At 37.7% G+C, this 19,761-nt stretch overlaps 1 pseudogene; it reads right to left on the bottom strand.

Moving 5' to 3' along the window:
- Nucleotides 1–866: 866 nt before the first annotated feature.
- The window catches only part of LOC137855306 (cytosolic beta-glucosidase-like), a 39,433-nt pseudogene continuing 20,538 nt past the window's right edge, over nt 867–19,761 (bottom strand).

Raw genomic sequence — 19,761 nt, 5'->3', positions numbered from 1 at the left:
AATATAGCAAAAGTAAAAGAGAAGCAAAATGAAGGCGTAAGAATGACTACGAAAACTATTAAATAAGAATATGACATTCATGATTGTGATCACATTGGACAAATATGACAGGGAGACTAACTGTTATATAAACAAATTGGTATTTTAAAATACGCTTCACATGATACATAGAGAGGTGACCTACTCCTTGTGAATTAGCTCAGAGAATCAGAGAATACTTCCAACCAGAAGGAAGGTAGGGATGGAAGTTCTCAAAACTGTATCAACTTTATTTCTATCAAAGTCAGTAGTAAAGTGTCGTAAAAAAAAAAAAAAAAAAAAAAAGAGCCATGCTGGTGCTGAACACTGTTACATTGTTGGCCATCTTGATATATAGGCAGAAGCTGAGCTATAAAGACTTAATGGTCCTATACAGGAATGAATTATTACACGGACCTCATTCTATATGGGAGATTGTATTCTGTAAGGATATTATGAGATATAATGGTCAGTTTTTCAGGTGCACTCAACTTTACATCCTTCACAATGAGAAGTATGTAATAAGCAGTTCAGAAGATCAATGTGGTTGCTTTATTCAATGAAGAACTATGGTCCTACAAAACTGAGTTTATAAATAATGTATGTATGGAGTACCTTTTCATCTATTTCCATCCCAAAATGGGGAAGCATGATTAAAAATACATGCTATCCTTTCAGCTAAACACTTAAAAAAAAAAAAAAAAAAAAAAAAAACAAACAGATAATTTTACTCAAATTTATAAGAGTTTAAGGTTCAAGAATCATTGGTCATTGCTGAATGCAAATAAGCACAAAGGAAAAATATATTAAGTTAGCACAACTGATCTTTCATCATTTCAAATGGTACCTTATAAAATTTCCTGTAAATTCAGCCTGAAATACTCCCATCATTGACTGTCATCAAGTAGAGCAGGGTCACTTTGGGAAAACCCATTCTCAGTGATGTAAATTACAGGGATATTATATGTATCCTAGAACAAGAGAGCAGAAGTTTTATTCAGAACAGATGTAAGAAAGTCCATAAAATCAGATGCATTACCCTCTATCTTTTCTAAGCTACAAACTAAAACTAGTTTTCATCAAATTGCACTGACCCTATTAACTTAATTTTCCATGAGCTGACCTTTTATGACTAACAATGGAAAAGCAAAACTGTGCAAATATCCATGAAGACAGTGAAATGACTTATTTTAATGAGAAGACTAAAATATCTTTCCTGCATTAGCATCTGCTTATTGTCACTGCTCCTTAACCCCTTGGTACTGGCAGTCACCGCACGTCCCATTGCCAGGAGTAGATGCATGCCAGGAATGCCTTACTGCTGGAATCACAAAGATCATTTCTGGAGTTCAAAAGATGATATAACACTGGTGTGTCATTTCAAATTGTAAAATAGCTATCAAGTACAAAGGCAATAGGAAAATACTAAGGTTCCTACTCTTAATAGATAGCATGAAAAAATTAAATTAAGAAAATCCCAAGGTGACTCGTCTATTTATGTATTGTACAATGTCTTATGCCATCCAGATGGGCTCCTCAAAAAAACAAATCACTCATATTACTCATTGGATTCTCAGAAACCTCATTGGCCAGCTAACAGTGGTTAAGTAGTCCTGTGAGCCTTATGTCATACCTTGATATAATACAGAAGTCAGTGTAAACCCCATGGTACTACAGCCAGCCACAAACTCCCAGTTGCAACAGGCCAAGAAGGATCCGTTATTTGTTCAGCCTCAATGGCCATTGAGACGCTTAGATTCTTGTCTGTATTTCTTGATCTTAAGTGAAATAGTTCAGAGCAAAGAAGTCAGCAGTATTCATGACCATCATTTTTAACTCTTTACTGAATTCCAGAAGCCTTGATGATCAGTTCATAAAAGTGAATGTGTTACTGAAATACTGAATTTCTGTCTGGATATTCACCATCAGTAAATACTGTTCTGATAAACCTGTCTAAGGTAAAGGATAGCTGCCATGTAATCTCTGGTACCAGGTTTTATTGTAGCTGAGGCTATGCCCTTTTCACAACCATCTACATCAACAGCATAAGGCTTATTAATAGTGATCCACAGATTCACTCAGTCTTCAAACGCTCTGCAGCAGTATTTTGCATGAATATCAAAAGTCTCAATGATCTTTTCAGATCTCCAGCCCCTTTATCTTCTAAAGACTGAGGTAAGTCAAAGTGATACAGTGAGCAGGATGCCATTTGCCAAGTCATTAATGATTTTGTTGACGTAATTGACTCCCCAAAACATTGAAAGAAATATGAATGGGTTAACTTATTAAATTTATTACATTTTTACACATGAAGATGCCTCACTGCACATTTTTCTCTGTTATGAGATGCAAACATTCTCTCTCAACTACATGCTGACTACTGTTACAAGACCCCAGAGTTGGCAAAAATGCTCAGCACACATCTTCTATTCAGGCACATAAAATAAAATGAGGATGCAAATTTTCAAAGTAGATCACTGGACAGCAGCTCCTCAGGAGAAACATAATTCTGATGGGTGCTGGTCACATGAAAATATAATCCTTTCATTAAAATGCCTGAATGGCAGCCCAGCTGCTTGTACAAAACCAGAATGCATTGGAAAAATCCTGACACTTCAGAGTATGACAGGTAGATTTGTTCCAATGGAAGTATTTCTCTCCTTGAGAACTCTATCTTTTAAAAACTTTAGTGTCACATTCAGCGAGGTAATCAAGCTGATCTTTTATGATTTGAATTTGGTTAGCTGGGTAAACTGCTTCCTCTCGGCTGTTCTGTTTTCTATCGCTCTCCATGCCTACATCAAGACAAAGAAGATACTGTCAATGTACTAAGTACTTTGCAGTGGTGTGAATTTAATCGTTCCCTCATTCAATGGGGCATCCTACCAAATCTACATGATATTTATGGCTTTTCTTGGTACTCTGATAGATTTTAGGTGTTTAGGGCACTGGTCTATTTAGCTACCAACTTGAACAGCTTTGCAATATTTTATCCAAGCAACCAACTCTCTTCCTTTTACACTACCATTATGTAGACAATTCAGTCTCTCTGGTTCTAAGAAGGAATTAGCTCACCTTTCTAAAATCTCATGACTTCCAACCTTTCTTGTCCCCCGTTGATAAGACAGAGTTCAACTACAATTTCTTGGATGCACTGTTAACAGCAGCCAGCACTGGGGATGCATTTCTAGAGGCTTAAAAGGAATCCACCTTCTGTTCAGATTTAGCAGTGGCTGACATGAATATGCTTCCTAAAGGACTATTTTTACGCTGCTCAGAGTTCACTGCAAGTTTAAATATCAAAATACCTTAAGCTCTCATATAAGCATTTTTAATTTTGCTTAAATCCAAACACAGCTACATTGCTTTTAAGCCTTTTGAAAACACTAGATATAGCAAAACACATCATAAGCTCTGGTTCAAAGAGTATCAATTAGCCTGCTCTTTTACTAGAACTATCTGGTGTAGTGAGGTAATTGGAAAAGGCCAACAGAGGCCTTGAATTATTATTTGTTAAGCTAAGAGGCTCCAGCCAGGAATAGGTCTCCATCATGCCACTGGAATTTAGAATCAGACAGCCTTTGCTTCAGAGAGTTGGGCTAAATATACCAAAGTGTTTAAGAACCTTAGAAACCTAAAATTCATTGAGGGTTTGTGGGTCAGCTGCTTAGGAAATGTCTATCCCTAGGAGTTGCTGTATTGAAGCCCAAAACTGAAAAAGGTCTAAAAAAGTTGAGAACTCAGCAGAAAGGAGGAGGAAGAAAGGAAAACTAAGCTGCACAAGTTAACAAAATGTAGGCTTAGGAGATTACATACGGTTTGTATTATTATTATCAGTGTGTGAACCAGAGATTTTTTTAATTCAAATGAGGAAATTGGTTCAGTAATAAATATGTCTCTACTGTATTGTACTATACATTCCCAGCAGTGTGTAGGTCCAGCTTTGTGTGTATTGATATCAGGCTTCAAATTATCCTAATTGCAAATGACTGATCTTAAGGATTTGTGTCAAATTGCTTTTTTAATGCAACATATACCGCAGCAATCAATTATGAACCCCACATATAGACAGTGTCTTCTTGTAAGCAAACAGGTGCAAACATGTCTTAGCACAGCAAGACTCAATAAGTTTGTTTACAAAGTAATTCACAATAAATCTCACAGGTAGTTTGCTTTTTCTTCCAAGCACAGCACCAAAAGAATTCATTAAATTCTGAGGAGATATATGCACCCACATAAAAAGGGGAATGATTATATCAGAACTGCAATTTTTGAGAAGAATATTCTTGCAATTTACAACAAATTAGGTGCAAATACAGTTTGTGTCTGTTACGTTTGAACAGTGACCCATTTAAATTCAGAGGGACTGGCTGTGTGTTAACTGTTACTGGTGGGACTACAAGTTTTACTACATAAACATAATCTAGGGAAAACAATCCTTCACTAGTATATAATTCTACCATGTTGAGAGTAATGGTCAACTAGAAGACAATACTTTTTCTTATTCTAATTTTAAAATTATAAATTACTTAGTACAATTTATAGCATTTAAGCTCAACCAGCTACCATTCATTCTTTGCATTTCAATTAAACAACAATATTGGAAAAGATTTATCCTTTGTGTTAGGGAAAAGAGAGAGAGAGAGAGACAAAGAAAGAGAAATCTAACTGCATCCCTGAAAAATATGTCAATTCAAAATTCCAGATTTTGCCATACCTTCCAGAGTAGCCTGGTTTAGTGTTTATGGCTGTATCTGTGGGTTAGCTAAAAGCAGAACTACAGAAGAAAACTTTCCTCCAGGAAAATGTGTAGATAAGTGTTGTGATTTTTTTGAGATATCTCATAATTCTGGTATTACAGACATGTAGGAGCATTTTGTCATGGTAAATTGAAGGATTCTTCTTTTCTCCTTTCTATCATCCCATCCCAATTCCCTGCCTCAATGCTGAAGTGAGGCTAAGCATCAAACTCTCTCAGACCTAATAGCCCCATGTCTGCTGCTTCTGTCTTCCTCCACATCTGCACCTAGTGTTTAGCAGCTAACCTCTTCTGCTCGGGGCAGCTACTAGGACACAAATAATTGCGCGAAAATTCTTCAAAACCAAACTTGGTCCTGACACGTTTTAAGAACAAGACACCTACAGCACTGCTTCTTTAACAGACCCCACCCCCACTGAGTTGGAAACAGAATTGTTTTAAAGGTTTTCAAATGTCCTCTGTTTTAGGTGTGAAATTGGTAGTGAATCTCTTGGTGTGAATGATTTCATTTGAAAGGACATTGCTCTAAGCTTTCTAATTCTTCACATGCTCTTTGTAAAAATGTTTATATAGAAGATGATGGCCTTTCCGTGCTAGGCAGTTACAATTGCTTCAACAGATCACTGCACAAGAGAAGTGAACTCCTGCCTAATGAAAGCTGGCCTACTTGGAGTTCCTCCAATGCCCTTTCGCTAAATGTAAAGTTCATAATATTAATCAGGCAACTGCTTATACTGGGGATCGAGTGAACATTTTCTGAAATTATAGCCGAGTTTTGTCAAAATGTTAGCTTTCCTTACCAAGTCTCTGCTATCTTCCACTCCAATGACTGAAAAACAAAGCCTGTTCAGCGGGCAGCTCTGTGGCATTGCATGGAGCCTGCAGCACTAGCTGAAGGAATATCAGTACAGGAAGAAACCACGAGGACCCAGCCAAATTTAAATTCAATGTGCCACAAAAAGCATTCCAAGGGAAGGACAAGCTGTGCTAGTAAAAGTGGGCCACATATTGTAAATTTTGGTGGCAAAGGGAAGGCTTCTGTTCAAGCCTCTACGGGATGCTGGCACAGCTTTTGCAGTCATGCTCGGCAGGGGAAAATGGCTGGTTGGTCTGTTTATAGCAGATCCACCAACCCCCCCCCCCCCCCCCCCCCCGAATTCTTGAAACAAAGGCTCCTTTGCTCTCTGGTGAAAAATATAATCTGCAGAGGACAGACTGCTACCTATTGAACAGCCAAGCTCTCCATGACCAAAATCCTGCAGAAAAATATTGCTTCTGCTTCTTAGTACTGATCAGAAAAACCAAGAGCATTTTCTTTGAAGCCTCCCACTTTTGCAATCTTCAAACCAGTGGAAGAAAAGAATTTCCAAGGCAAACACGGCCCCAGAAGTGCAAAGGTATATATCTTCTTGGTAGAACTGAGATTCAGAGTAGGAGATGGAACTGAGATTCAGAGGTTCATCCAAATCTGCTTTGCATGTTTTCCTCAGAATGTTATCCTCCCAGCATACAGGAGACCTCAGCCAACTGCTTTGATTCTCCCATTCTTTCTGGTTCAGCTTCAGTTGCTTTTATACTTCACAATTCTCTTTATTTCATCTTTTTTTCCATTCCCTATTTTCTTCAGGGAATGCTGCCATTTCCTTTTTTTTTTTTTTTTTTTCTAGTAAGTCACCTTCATCTTTCCCCCAGTCTACACCAACAGAATTAAATAAAGAAATCAGATGTGCAACAAATTTTATACCTGACATCTAGCAATCTGGCCAGCTTTGTTTTTATGTGCTGTATCCCTTTACACGTATACTTTTATATTATCTGCTGAGGTTGTGAAAACTCTTCTCCTTAGAGCAGGAGCTGTCTTGTGTTTGTCACAGACATAGTTCCTAGCTGAGTCTGAAGAATCCCCTTTAGTTCTCTAAAATAAATAAATAAATAAAAATCTGGAAAAAAATGTCCCTCAGCGTAAAACAGTCAACATGAAGTTCAGTACGTCAGAGTATACTGATAATCTATCTAAATGTATTTGCCAAATAAGAGATTTGTCTATTGTAAGCCATCCAAAAATATCCTTGTGGCTAGGATTCCTGTAACTAAAAACATTCTGATGAAGCAAAATGATTTAAAGTTACGATTAAACTGAAGTAAGCAAAAATACATAGGAAACATAATACTAATCCTATCCCAAAAGATTGTGCTATCCAAAGGGATCTAGAATATTAATTAGTAAGTTGTTGCAAACCTATAAAAAATCATCCCATAATTACTCTGAAAAAAGTTGCAATTTCAAAGCTACACTGCAGAATAGCATACTGGATTAATTATGCCAGACTGCAGCAATAACCTTGAATTAAAGCTGCAACCTTCTATTTTTAAGAAACAATTGCCTTTCTGGTTGATGAAACCTGTCGTCCCATCAGGTAACAGACGTGACCAGGAAAGAGAAAAGCGATAATGAGTCAATCCAAGCTGTTTGATACATTTCAAATCTTCCTCCCACAGAGTGTAGCTGCCACAAGCTACATCACCAGTCTGGTTCTTGAAAACTCGATCTCCTCCCTGATGGGTGAATGTGTCCCAGACATTAGGGCCCTTTCCATCTGCATTCCAGCCTTCTGCTTGAAAAACAAAACTCGGTTGTTACACTTTTGACATCAAAAAGCATATGTTGAATGTAAATATTTACCACGAAGTAGGCACAAGAACCTCAAAATCCTAAAAGAAAATCAAGCAGTATCTCCCTCCCCACATCATTTAAAGTAACTAGGAACTTTCAAGCATTAGTATATATATTTGCATTAGGTTTTGCGTTTATTCATATTTTTGCTTGCTGCTAATTATTTGAAAATCCTGTTTCAAAAAGTACGAGTTCTGACACACTTCATACTTCCTTAGCCAAAAATCAGATGTTTGCAACTCTGGAGATATTACAAGTTTTCACAAAGGGCATTTTCTAATGCAGCTTCCATCCATAAATGTAAAAGATCAGTCCATATCAAAGAAAGCCTTTAGGGTATGAGAAATACATCCAACAAATAGGCACTTATGGCTTTCTAGATGTCCTTTGAAAATCCTGACAGTCTGTTAAAAAGAAAGGAATGCCATTATGAGCCATGGCCCTAGGCATATACAAGCTGAATTAATAACACAGCTCTGAAAAACTTCTGCTTTTTGCTTAGCCAAACGTTCACGGAAATGAATTTTAAATGTTCAAAATCCCTGCACCATTTTCTTCACTCTCATAGTTTTGGGAAATTTCTTTACAATCCCAAAAATAGAGATAGTGAGATTACGTTTAAAATATTTAAAATTTATCTGTTGTTTGAGATTACACATCATTAACATTACATAGAACTTAAGCCAAACAAATGCACCTTCCTTCCTGACAAGCTTCTTTGTCTTTCCAAGAGCAATGCTGTAATGGAGGCAAACATTTCATTTTTAATGTGAAGAGTAATGTAAACCTACACTCAAGTAAGATTTTATCATAAAAGTCCAAATAACCCCAAAATGACCAACATCATTTACCAGCAAGATTTTTCAGAGCTCCAGTGAATGCATTGTTCCAGGGTTACTCTCTAAAAACTAAAATGACATTGTGTGTTAAAATCATGTATAAATTAAATATCAGTTGGGTTGTAAGATTAATAACTATATAATAGCTACATATCAATCCTCAATAAAAGTGTTTTAATAATCAATTAGTATCATAGAAATTAGAGATGGAGGAGAACTATTAGGAGGTCATTGAGTCCATCCCCTGCCAACGCAAGATTGCTCCCTTAAGTATATTCGGTACTTAATACACATCTGTCTTATTAAATCTAAGTTTAATGCAAGGTTAAGCATATTGAAGACACTTAATTTAAAGCATTACTAAAATTTGTAATATCACTTCTGTAACCTAGCTTTTCAAAGATCATTGTCACATTTCATGTTCTTTACAGAATTTTATTGCAGCACACGAACACCAATACATCTACATTTGGTTGGTCAGTAAATTAAACTCTTATGTGGGACAACCTTCAAAGTAGGTCAAATTTTAGATCCAGACAATTTGAGTTTCTCTTAATCTCAGATTTTATCACAGGCTTTGCACTCTGCCTGTATGGTCTTTAGAAAAATACTGTACTAAGAATTTTCTCTATCCTGCTTTTGATTTCAAATATGCCTACAAAAATAAATATTCATTTCAGAGGAGCGCATGAAATAACAAACAATAGTAATTCTTTGGTGGTACATAGAATATGGAAGCCTTTGAGAGCAGGCTTCCTGCACCACATCAGCATGATACAGCTCCTTTTCACCATGGTAGAGGTAAAGGGAAGCCAAAAGCTGTCAGAATGGGCAGCTAAAACACCTTCGTTTAAGAATCAGCAGCTAGTACAGATGCTGCACCATTGCTTTTTGTGTCTGCCTTCCTCCAGCGAAGGAGATGAGAGGGAGGTGGAGAAGCATTTGATTTTCAGCAGTCTGACAGTACTTCTCTGGTGGTCATTAGCCACTATAAAGCCAATGGGGGCTGTGGCAAACAGACCCACTTTCAAGCATTCCTCATCTTGTTCAGAGAGCCTCTCTGTACCATGTGGAGTACCTGAGCTAGCTAAATAAAGTGTAGGAAGCAATCCAGGCAAGGCAACAGAGAGCTCCACATACACTAAAGTATCCTGCTGAGCCACAATTAGCCTGCACAGAGCTCTGCTCTGCTTCAGCTAGCTTCAATGGACTGAGCCTGCACCTCTAAGCTTGTTCAGAAACCTCTATGCTACACGGCAGTTCATAGTGGAGACATACCCTGAGTTTTAGCAAGCTTCAGGGCCAGGAAAAAAAAATAAGCGATGAGGAACTGATTTACTGATTTTACATTTCAAACACACAGGTGAGGTTTAGCTATCAAATCCTTACTTAGTACAATAACATGCCATCAAGTGATTAATCTAATGATGAACATGATGAAAGGTGATGCATATTCCCCATTCTCTGCAATTATTACAATAGAATAAGATAGGATTGTTTTCCTTTTCAGTGGAGCTAGTGAATTGGGGCTATTACTGATCAGACTATTTTAGTTTTCATCTGCTTTCCAAGTTAGGTTTTCTTCTAACTCAGATGTGCTTTTACCTTTCAGAGTGAAGTTTTCCTGGCCTGGTCTCTGCTAGGCAAAATTTTGTTTGAATTAATGTAGCTTGTATGTAGGCATATGAAAGAAGTGAAGAAAACCACTTTTACCATTACAAGAATTTTTTGCAACTTTTCCCTCCTTTCAAAGAAAAAAAAAAATCAAGCAGAGAGTTGAAATTTAGCATAGAAATGGCCCTCAGTAAGAAGAAGTGCCTTTGAGTGTTCTGGTGCAAATTGATTTTGATTTGACTGAGTCATGAACCTCTGAAATCTGCACTTTGAGCATGCAGAGTACAATTGGTATGATTTTTTAGCACTTTGAAATATACAGAGTGAAGAAAGTTGTGCTGTGCATAAATACATAGCTGACAGTAAAAAAAAAAAAAAAGTAGACTGTCAGCCCTTGCCTCATCTACTGTGTATCTTGTGATATGTGCAGCAACTGGGTTTGGAGTCTACAAGAGCTATTGCTTCAATCGTGCTGCCTTTAAGTCAGAAGCTGCATAGCTTCCACAGCTTTCAGGAGGAGGAATTCCCTGTTGAGTTTCTTACTTCTGTGGGAAAAGGGTCATTTGAGCAATGTCTAGACCACATTATAGATTTTTTTTTTAACGTTTCTCCCACTCAGAGGCCTTAGGAAAGCTCATTAAAAATACATTAAGAGAACATTAAAGTTGCACATCTAGCCACTCAAAAGGCAGGAAATTATAATGTCATCTGTATGCACACACAATTCACATTTTAAGAATTAGTTAGCAGAGCTCTGCGCGTTGCAGGACTTGAGTTAGGATCTGGCCCAGAATATCGATTCCCGGGGACGAGTGAGCTGTTCAGGCTATTAGGTGAAACGAGCAGGGCTCGTTAAAAGGTTCCAAGCATGGGCAAATATTCTCGCTTTCAGCAATAACCAAGAACTAAAGGCTACATCCTCAAAGACAATTTTAGATCTACAACTCCCATTTAGGCACTGAAATCAATGGGAGCTAAGTGCCTGTACGCTGCAGGGTATAATATGAGAAAATCAGATCTATATGTATTTTAGAGGTCTCTAAACACACATTTATGAAGAGAGAAAGGTTGGGGGTTTACAGCTGTCAGTGTCCCTGTATCTTATAGATTTGCATTCCCTACTCTGCCACATAGTTTCTTACCATGCTGGGCAAACTGCTTTATCAGTGGTACATGCTTGGGGGGGTTCTCCCACTGTTAACCTCCCAGTTCACAGTTTTTCATATTCTTTGAAGATGAATTCCTCCTTGAGGACCCCCATGAGTACCAATATCTGATGAGGGAGTTCTCCCATCCATGCTCTTTTGGAACAGCCAATAGTAACCTACCTAAAGTATCTCTAGAGAAAGGAAATAAGAGCTGGTGGGAAAATGACTTATTTCTGTCCTCCTCCCTCTCCCCCCCCCAGTAGCTAGTGGTGGAGGTTCCTCCTCCATTTCCATTACCTAACCATATTTCTGAGATCTGAATCACCTTTTAGCCTCTTCTTACTGCTCAGGCCAGAAGTGTTTAAACAGAAGTGCTACATGCATTTGCATCAGAGGCAGCATCCAGGCAGTGAGGCAAAGATCAATCACGCTCCTTCCTGGATCCTGACTTCCTGCTCACTTGAAACTTCCTTAACACTTTGACAGCTAAAAATTGACACCTTCAATTTGATATGCTGCTGTAGCTGCACCCCAAGCAAATCCAGCTGGAAAAGCAATATCCTCTAGCACCAGCTGCAGAGGACAGGCGAATACACAGCATTATGCGATGCTATGGAGATGTGGGCTTCGTTTGCAGACAACAGTTTCTGGCTCGATCACTCTTCCACTTGTTACAAGCAGATTCTATACTGAAGACAAAAATAAACCCTGTGCAGCTTCACAGGCTGAAGGGTAAGCCATGCACTTTGCATATCTCCGGATTAAAGCAGAGAGGTTCAGTCAGCTAACAGTGAAAGCAAAAAAGGCAGCAGTGGAAAAGCCTACAGTGGTCACGGTAAAAGGGCTCCACCTAGTCCGCAGCATCGGCACACAGAGCAAGTTCCCATTTCCCTTCACCTCCCCCTTGTATCCCACTCCCCAGCCGAAGGACATTGGGGACCCTCTACTCATCATAAATCCTTCAGTGACCAGTCAAAGAATCCTTTCTACCCTTTCCTAGCTTCAAAAAGCAGCAGCACCTCTGCATTTCTGGCATCAAATGTATATTTTTTCTCTCCCCATACCAAAACAATTGGCCTGTCCATGCTGCAGTGGATGGGAAAGGATGTTTTAGCCATTACATGGTTAGCAATGGAAATCAATGAGTAGGAAAGTAAGTTTTATGTGGTAGTACGGGCAGATCTTTCTCTTTCTTTAAAGTCCCATTGATGCTCCTTTTTTTTTTTTTTTTTTTTTTTTTCTTTCTAGATTAGCAATGACAACCTTATGGCACATGTGCCAGGCTCAGCATCTGCAGAGAGAGCAGCCCTCAGGTCTCTGCCTCTACCTTCTGCCAGAGCTGTTACTGCTCCCCTGCCAGCAGGCAGAGAGGGAAGCAGCAGCAGGAGGACCACTCTGGGTAAGACTGTAACAAGTGGGATGGGCTGAAAGTCTTCACTGTCCCTTTCCAGAAAGCTGCAACACCTGGCACACTAGATGGCACTACTGCAAATTCTCTCTTTTTTTTTTTTTTTTTTTTTTTGAGTTAGAGGAGATTTTTCTCCCATTTATTATTCTACCAAAGCTATACCACTTTTGCCAAGGTCAGTATCTGCACTTATTGGACTGCTAAGCACTAACGTCTGACAACTAATATTTTTTCTTTTTGTTTACTTCTTTTTCACCTTTTTGATTTTGAAACCTTTCCAGGTGAGGACCTACTCCTGCAAAGTGTTATACATGCATGTAATACTTTCTTTTACAAGGAAAACAAGAAAAACCTTAAGATACACAGAAAAGCCACTAATACAGCTAGCGCACATACTTTTCCCAGAAATATGCACAACAGAATAGTCAACTTATTAGGAAAATATATTCCTTGCAGAGATGCAGAGAAGCTGATTTAAATCCAAAGTGCACGTTACAGAACCAGACAGTGCAGATGCAATGCAAAATGAATCAGGCTTTCACAGCAGGCATGCATTTCCTCAAGTGTCTTTCAAAGAAAAGGTAAAAGCTCTTTGAATACAAAGGAACAAAGGGGGAAACGAGGCACAACATACCAACTTGTTCTCAAAACATACATTGATGCATAGTTCAGACAGACATACATATTTCTCACATGTTTCTTACCGATGACTAAAGACTGATGCAACGAATGAGTTAATGCTCTCTGGTAGAAGCAGCCTCCTCAGGCTTTCATTTGCAAAGAGGTAAGCATTGGACAGTTAACACTAAAACTCATCAGGGACATCTTAAATCATGATTAATAGGTATTAATGAACCAGAGTAATTATGCATATTTTTTACATCATTAAATGTTATTGGTAGGTACCTTTTAAAATGTAAGTGACATTAAATCTTTTCCCAGAAAATCATACAATTCAATTTCACAAGAGATATAATAAATATGTAACTCAATAATATGGGGGAAGAGGCAGACAGGAGATAGTAGCAATAAAAACCCAATAAAAAGTTTTATAAAAATGCTTAACCATAAAAACAAGGCTAAAAAGTGTCACTGCTGATTCTCTGGCAGGAATCAACAGAGACAGAGATGGGTTTTAGGAGAGATTGAGTGGGAGGAAAATATTCCATAAGCAGTCTGGGGAAGAGTGAACAAAATTTGCCTCAGAGGTTAAGGCAGATTCACAGTAATGAGATAGCAGACTATGTCAGATAAGTAGGCAGATACTGAAAGATACAGAGCTTCAAAATTCAGAGAAGCTGAGTTTATAGCAGCTAATCTCAAACTCTTCTGGCAACCCAATTTCTAGATTTCTAACCCCACTTTGGCTAGCATTTCTGGACTCACGAGCCTATTTCTTGTTTCAGAAGTGGGACTTGCAATCATATTTCCATTAGACCCACCCAATGTCATGGCCTTTAGGATGCATTCCTGGCTCATCCAGCCTTCATCCTTTGGCAATTTCCCCCACATCTAATAAGTAGCCTCACCTGTACCTAAAATTTTGTACCTAAAAAAATGTACCTACCCTTGTTTTGTCCAATACATATGTACCAAATTATAAGAGAACTTAGTTTTACCTAGAAGCAATTTTTTTCCAGACTAGATTTCATTGTTTTTGTTTGTTTATTTGTTTGTCTGTTTTCACATTTGCACCGAAACAGATTATATGTAAATAAAAGAACACAAGCAAAATATTCCTAGGAAAATTTGAGCAGTTCTTGGATATCCAAACACACTTGGATAAACTGGATAACTGGATAACTTGGATAAACTTGAATAAAATTTTGGTAAGTCAATAAATAACAAGAGTAATTGGGTTTGATGCTAAGAGTTGGCAACCTGTCTTTATAAAATTCTAGGTATTGTATAAAGGTCAAGGGTGAACAGGTTTTGGTGTCGGTACCTTTAGTCATGTGGGATTAATTAATAACAGAGGAACTGTATCTTGTCAAAATTAATTTTCCCCAACTGATTCTGTTTCTACATATCTTATCCTGTTTCTACATTCTTATCTACATATTATAAATATGTTTAATAACATTTACTATACAATTTAGAAATTAAACTTTGGAGGGGTTATGAAAATTCAAATCTCTCTCCTGAAACAGTACGCTGTGCAGGAACAGAAGAAGGATACAGATGCTTTGGAAGCGTATGTCTCTGAAACAGCCAGAGATAGAAGTTCACATATTCTGCGAGTTGTCTTTGAAATTGCTACTCATAAATTTAGCTTCCATCCCTGGCAACATAATGGAACAGCTATTGAGAAAACAAATTTACTAAAACACTTTGAAGCCTGCCAGACAAAGTTGATTTTTTTTTTTTTTTAATTTTATTGTGATACAAAATTAATGAGCAGACAGCAGAAGATATACTGTCATGTGCCTGAATATTATCAGTATACTGTTTTCTTTTGGACATTTTAGCACTGATCTTAGGTGTTCTCACTTACAGAGACAGTTCCCACCTTGCACTGTTGATGCAGGAGAGGACTCCTAACTTTGATCCCCTAAATTAAGCCTTAATTAGAAGCCTCTGCTGGGCTGTGGATTAGACTTTCTTCTCCCATTTCTGCTGTGTCAAAATACTGTTCCCAAGCTTAAATCAAATTGGAAATGAACTCTCATGTTGACTGAAATGAAGGGTGATGACAAACAATGAAGGGTAATGATAAACAATAACTTTGAAGGGAGGCATTTAGTGCAGTACACAAAGATTAGTATTAGTTCTGATCTCATTTAATAGCTTCAATAATGAGCTAGAAGAGGGAGTAAATGGTACATTAATGAAATCTGCAGATCTATTAAACTAGGAGGAGCTGAGCATACTGCTGAAAATGGAGAAATAATACAAGGGGTCATGGCAAGATTAGAAACACAGGCAGAATATTGTAATGACATTCAGTTTAGAAAATAGAAGAATAATATTTGGGTTAAAAAAATAATCAACAGGTGGTTACAGGTATAATGCTGGAAGAGATTTAATATTAAGAACACTGGGAAAATTAGGCAAGAGTCTGTAACTGAAAAGTAGAGAAAAACAGTGAAATTTGGGCAGAACTATTAAAAAATAAGCAGTAATGACTCATCTTAAGCAGCTCTTCTACCATCAGCTCTCCTCTGCATTTAGTCTGGGCACTGGAAAAACAGACTATCTGTCAGATGTTCAGAGATTGTGTAACTACAGATTTTTTTCCAGGAAGAAAACTTAGAAGCAAGCCATCCATTTAACAGAGTGTTGTCCTTCATGGAGTGAATGACATAACTGTGAGCCAGTGGCTAAAAGACAGTAAAAGCATGAGACTGAAGAAATAAAATATTCTCCCACTGCTTCTGGTAATTGCATCATGCAGCTTGATTTTTTTTGATATTGCTGAGAAAACTGCCGATGCAATGTCAGCTGCTATGAACTTTCCAATACCAGATATATGTGCACAATATCTTGGAGAGCTAAAGCTAGTAGTGAGCAAGTTAATTCCAGTTGAGGAACTAACACAAATTAATCTTGCTGGGAATAATGGGTCACAAGCTATAGTGGAGTGCCAAAGTAATGTTTTATCACTGCCTGTACCAGAGAGGGTTTCGGCAATTTGGCATGGCACAGCATTAGGATGTATAGCATGTATGTAAAGTGATATTCCATATTGGTCATCAGTCATCAAAAGTCCTTGGTAGCTCTTGGCTGTTGAAGGAATCGTCCTTTATTGCTGAGTGCCTCCATACAGAATTTTTAAGTGGGCCTGACCATTCAAGAGTTTGTCACTGTCACAACATTATGACCCAACACTGAGTGTGCAGAGAGCAGGGCATTGATCCACAGCTTTAAATTTGCACACTTCAGTAGAAAAACTGGCTCATGTAAAACCACGCTGTATTCATTTATATCTCGGCGTGTCCTGCCGTTCCAGGTTCCTGGCTTGTTCACCTTCTAAGTGAACAGGCTTAAAACCAATGAGCTGTCATGCAAAAATGTCAGGATATAAAAAAAAAAAAGTAGAATAAAGGAGGATGCGTATATGAACCCCCCCACACACACACAAATAAATGATACCAGAAGCATGAGAAAAAGAAAGAGAAAGCATGAGGCATGAGAAAGATCTCTTGAGAATGACACTTGTTTGTTGAGAAAGCACCTTTCTACTGATGTTTAAGGGAGAGCTGCCTAAGTTTTTCAGAAATTGTCAGTTTCAAGAAATCAGTATAAACTGCCTACTGGCAAAGTTGCTTGATTTGATTTTGCCAAAAAAATATCTGCTACAGCTAATCAGATTGACTGAAAGTGGTTAGGATGACATCTGAATGATTTTAAATGAAACTTGTTACCATTTTTAAAATAGAAGGTCCAGAAATCTTACATGCATTTGAAAGCTGTGCAATTCCTTTGTTCATGATATTTCTCCACAGGGCTGAATTTTCAAATGTGTGTATTATCTTCACTGCACATACCAAGCTTTGTTTTCAAACCAGTATTTTTTCCCCATATGTACACTTCGTAATCCCAACACTTTACCCAAGGGTACCTCTCTTTGTAACATCATTCATGTGTCTATATGAATGCAAATCTGTGCGTCAAAAGTGATTGTCTTGAAAATGTAGGCCCAGTACCTGGCTGTTTTGCTGCTTCCTCTGTGAAACTTCTGCCTTGTTCACAACTAAATCACGTTTATCCTTAGAAACCTGGCAGATCACTTGGGTTATATTACTGGATCTCACTTACATGCTGTCTGTATTAATCTCCCACTGTAGCACTCTCAACTTGCATATTTCCCTGCACAGCAAAGGTTTTCTTTTTGTTGCAGGTTTCTGAGCCCATCGAATGATCAACATGAAGATGAAGGCAGGAATTCAGCCAAAGCCAGGCAGAGCTTGCACTGTGATGGCAGCCCCATGCACGTATCAACCTGCAGCCCCTGCTGCCACTCCGTGCCCCTGAAGGGAAAAGCATGTGCTCCAGTTGCATCACATGGAGGGCAAAAAAGCGGGTGAGAAGTCCAAGTTCTTACAAAGATGATGCAGCTCAGTCCTCACAGCCTATCAGCTGACATCAATGGAAATCACTCTCCAGCTTCAACCAAATTTGATAGAAAAATTAACATCTGTGAAAATACATGGCTGAATAAGTGGATAGGGTTTTCAGCTGATGTAAAGCCTGAAAAGTGAGGGCAACTAGAATATTAGGCACTGGAGAATGCACTCCAAATGTGTCACCATACCACATGGGAAATGCTTCAAGCAGGATGTGCAAAACCACAAAAAAAAGCAAAAATCAACCCCCCAATATAAACCTGGTTTTAAAACTTTGAATGATCATAGAAACACTTTTTTTTTTTTTTTAATCAGTTTTATGAAGATTTTTTGGCTGAAACACTAGCAATCCAGAATTCTTAACACTTTTTTTTTTTTTTTTTTTTTAACCTTTCAGGTATTTTTATTATTATTGTTTATTTTAACATATGTCTAGAATCAGGCAGAAAGGATTCTGCTCAGACTGATTTTGTACTGGGGATATACTGTTTCAACCCAATGATTTCAACATTTATGATCTGTAGTAAGTCCTGTAAAGTCCCACATTTTGTTTTCAGAATTAGCTAGAAATAGAGAGACAAGGTCTTATAGCAGTGAAACTGTATCTTTCATTTTCTTTTCTTATAGAAATGCTGTTTCCAATGTCACTGACTATGACTAATGACATTGACTATGACTTTAGCAAATATGCTTGAAAAGCTTCTTCCACCAGTCAGGATTAAGAAATCCCATTATATTAGTGCATTTACATAAAATCCACTTCTCTATATCAGCAATATGGAACTATCTACTATTAAACAGCAGCACACTATGAGAGACAGTAGTTGATATTACTTTTCAAAAGATTTGTGCTATGCCATTATGCTGTAAATATTTTTTCCTTTTGCAAGATATACTATCCATTGTACTGTTCGTTTTTATCCTGCAAAATATTAGTAAATACTACTGCTTGCACCTGGAAAGTGAGATAAGTAGCACAGCAATACTTTAATTTGACAAAGTAATCCAAGTACCTATTTGGAGTTCAGTAAATACAGGTTATTTTTCAGACAGCCTATGCTTTACATATATACTTTTGGTCTTCCAAACAGTGTTACAGATGTGCAGTGATGTCTGGGGATGATGTTATTCTGGAAATATTGCAAAACTTGTACCTAACCCTGAATCTAAACTAATAGAATCAAAAGAAAAAAAAATCAATATAACTGTTTAACATAGCTGTCTCTTGCTTGATTTAAACACACAAATAAATAAATAAATAAATAAATAAATAAATAAATAAATAGAAAAAAAAGATTAAAGGATATGGTGGGTATAATGGTGCAGGACTGACCTTTTTATCATCACAGAGGCTGACTACTTAGCAAAGAAGTCACACAGATGAATACAGTACCTCATTCAATTTAAGTTCTTTAATCTTTTCCCGTGTTTTAGCTTTGCTCAGAGGAATCTGAACATTCACATAGTGCAGATAAAATCATGTAGATTCTTCCTCTTCCGATTAAATACTAAGGAATTTTATAAACAACACACACAAAAAAGTGGAGTTTATGGGTAAGTGAGTCTGTTTGTGTATCCAATTCCTTTTTATATTAATTGTCTCTTTCAAACTAAACTGGTGAATAGACCTAGCAATGGTTGCTGTATTAAAGCTTTTGGCTGTTGGGTGATCAGTTTTCAGTAGGAGGCAATAACTAAAGACATGAGGATGGCAAGGTTGGCTGAACACACATACTGACCTCCTAGAAATGGTTCTGGCTCCTTATGTTCCCAAGGAGGCTTGTAGAAAAATGGTGGGTATTTGTGTAATTAAAGGGCTGTATCAAGATCTATGACATGGATTGGGAAGGGGGAGACACAGGCAATCTATTATTTTCTAGCCTTTGAATAGCAAATTTTGGAAAATATTAATTTGTAAATTCTGTTAGCAGAATGCATACAGCACTTCATTAAATGCATTTAAAATCTGGCCACTGGTGGTGCTGCTACCCACATCATTTTCCTCTCTTTGTCTGAGCCAAGGCAAGAAGTTGTAGCAATAGAAAGCTGTTACCTTTTATGTGGACTATTACTACAGCTTGTCACTGGTTCCAGTTATTTGTTTCCTTGCCAAAGACTGAGGAACTTTACGCTGAGTTCCAAGTTCTGCAGCAGAGTGTGCACTACTGATTATAAATTATTTTTATACTCCGCTTCTGGCCTGCATTCCTGATCTTAGCGCCTGTTGTTTTTTTT

This window comes from Anas acuta, chromosome 4 (assembly GCF_963932015.1).
Source record: "Anas acuta chromosome 4, bAnaAcu1.1, whole genome shotgun sequence".
NCBI classification, from domain to species: Eukaryota; Metazoa; Chordata; class Aves; order Anseriformes; family Anatidae; genus Anas; species Anas acuta.
The sequence above is the reverse complement of the archived record's forward strand: the minus strand, read 5'-3'. Positions and strand labels throughout refer to the sequence as shown.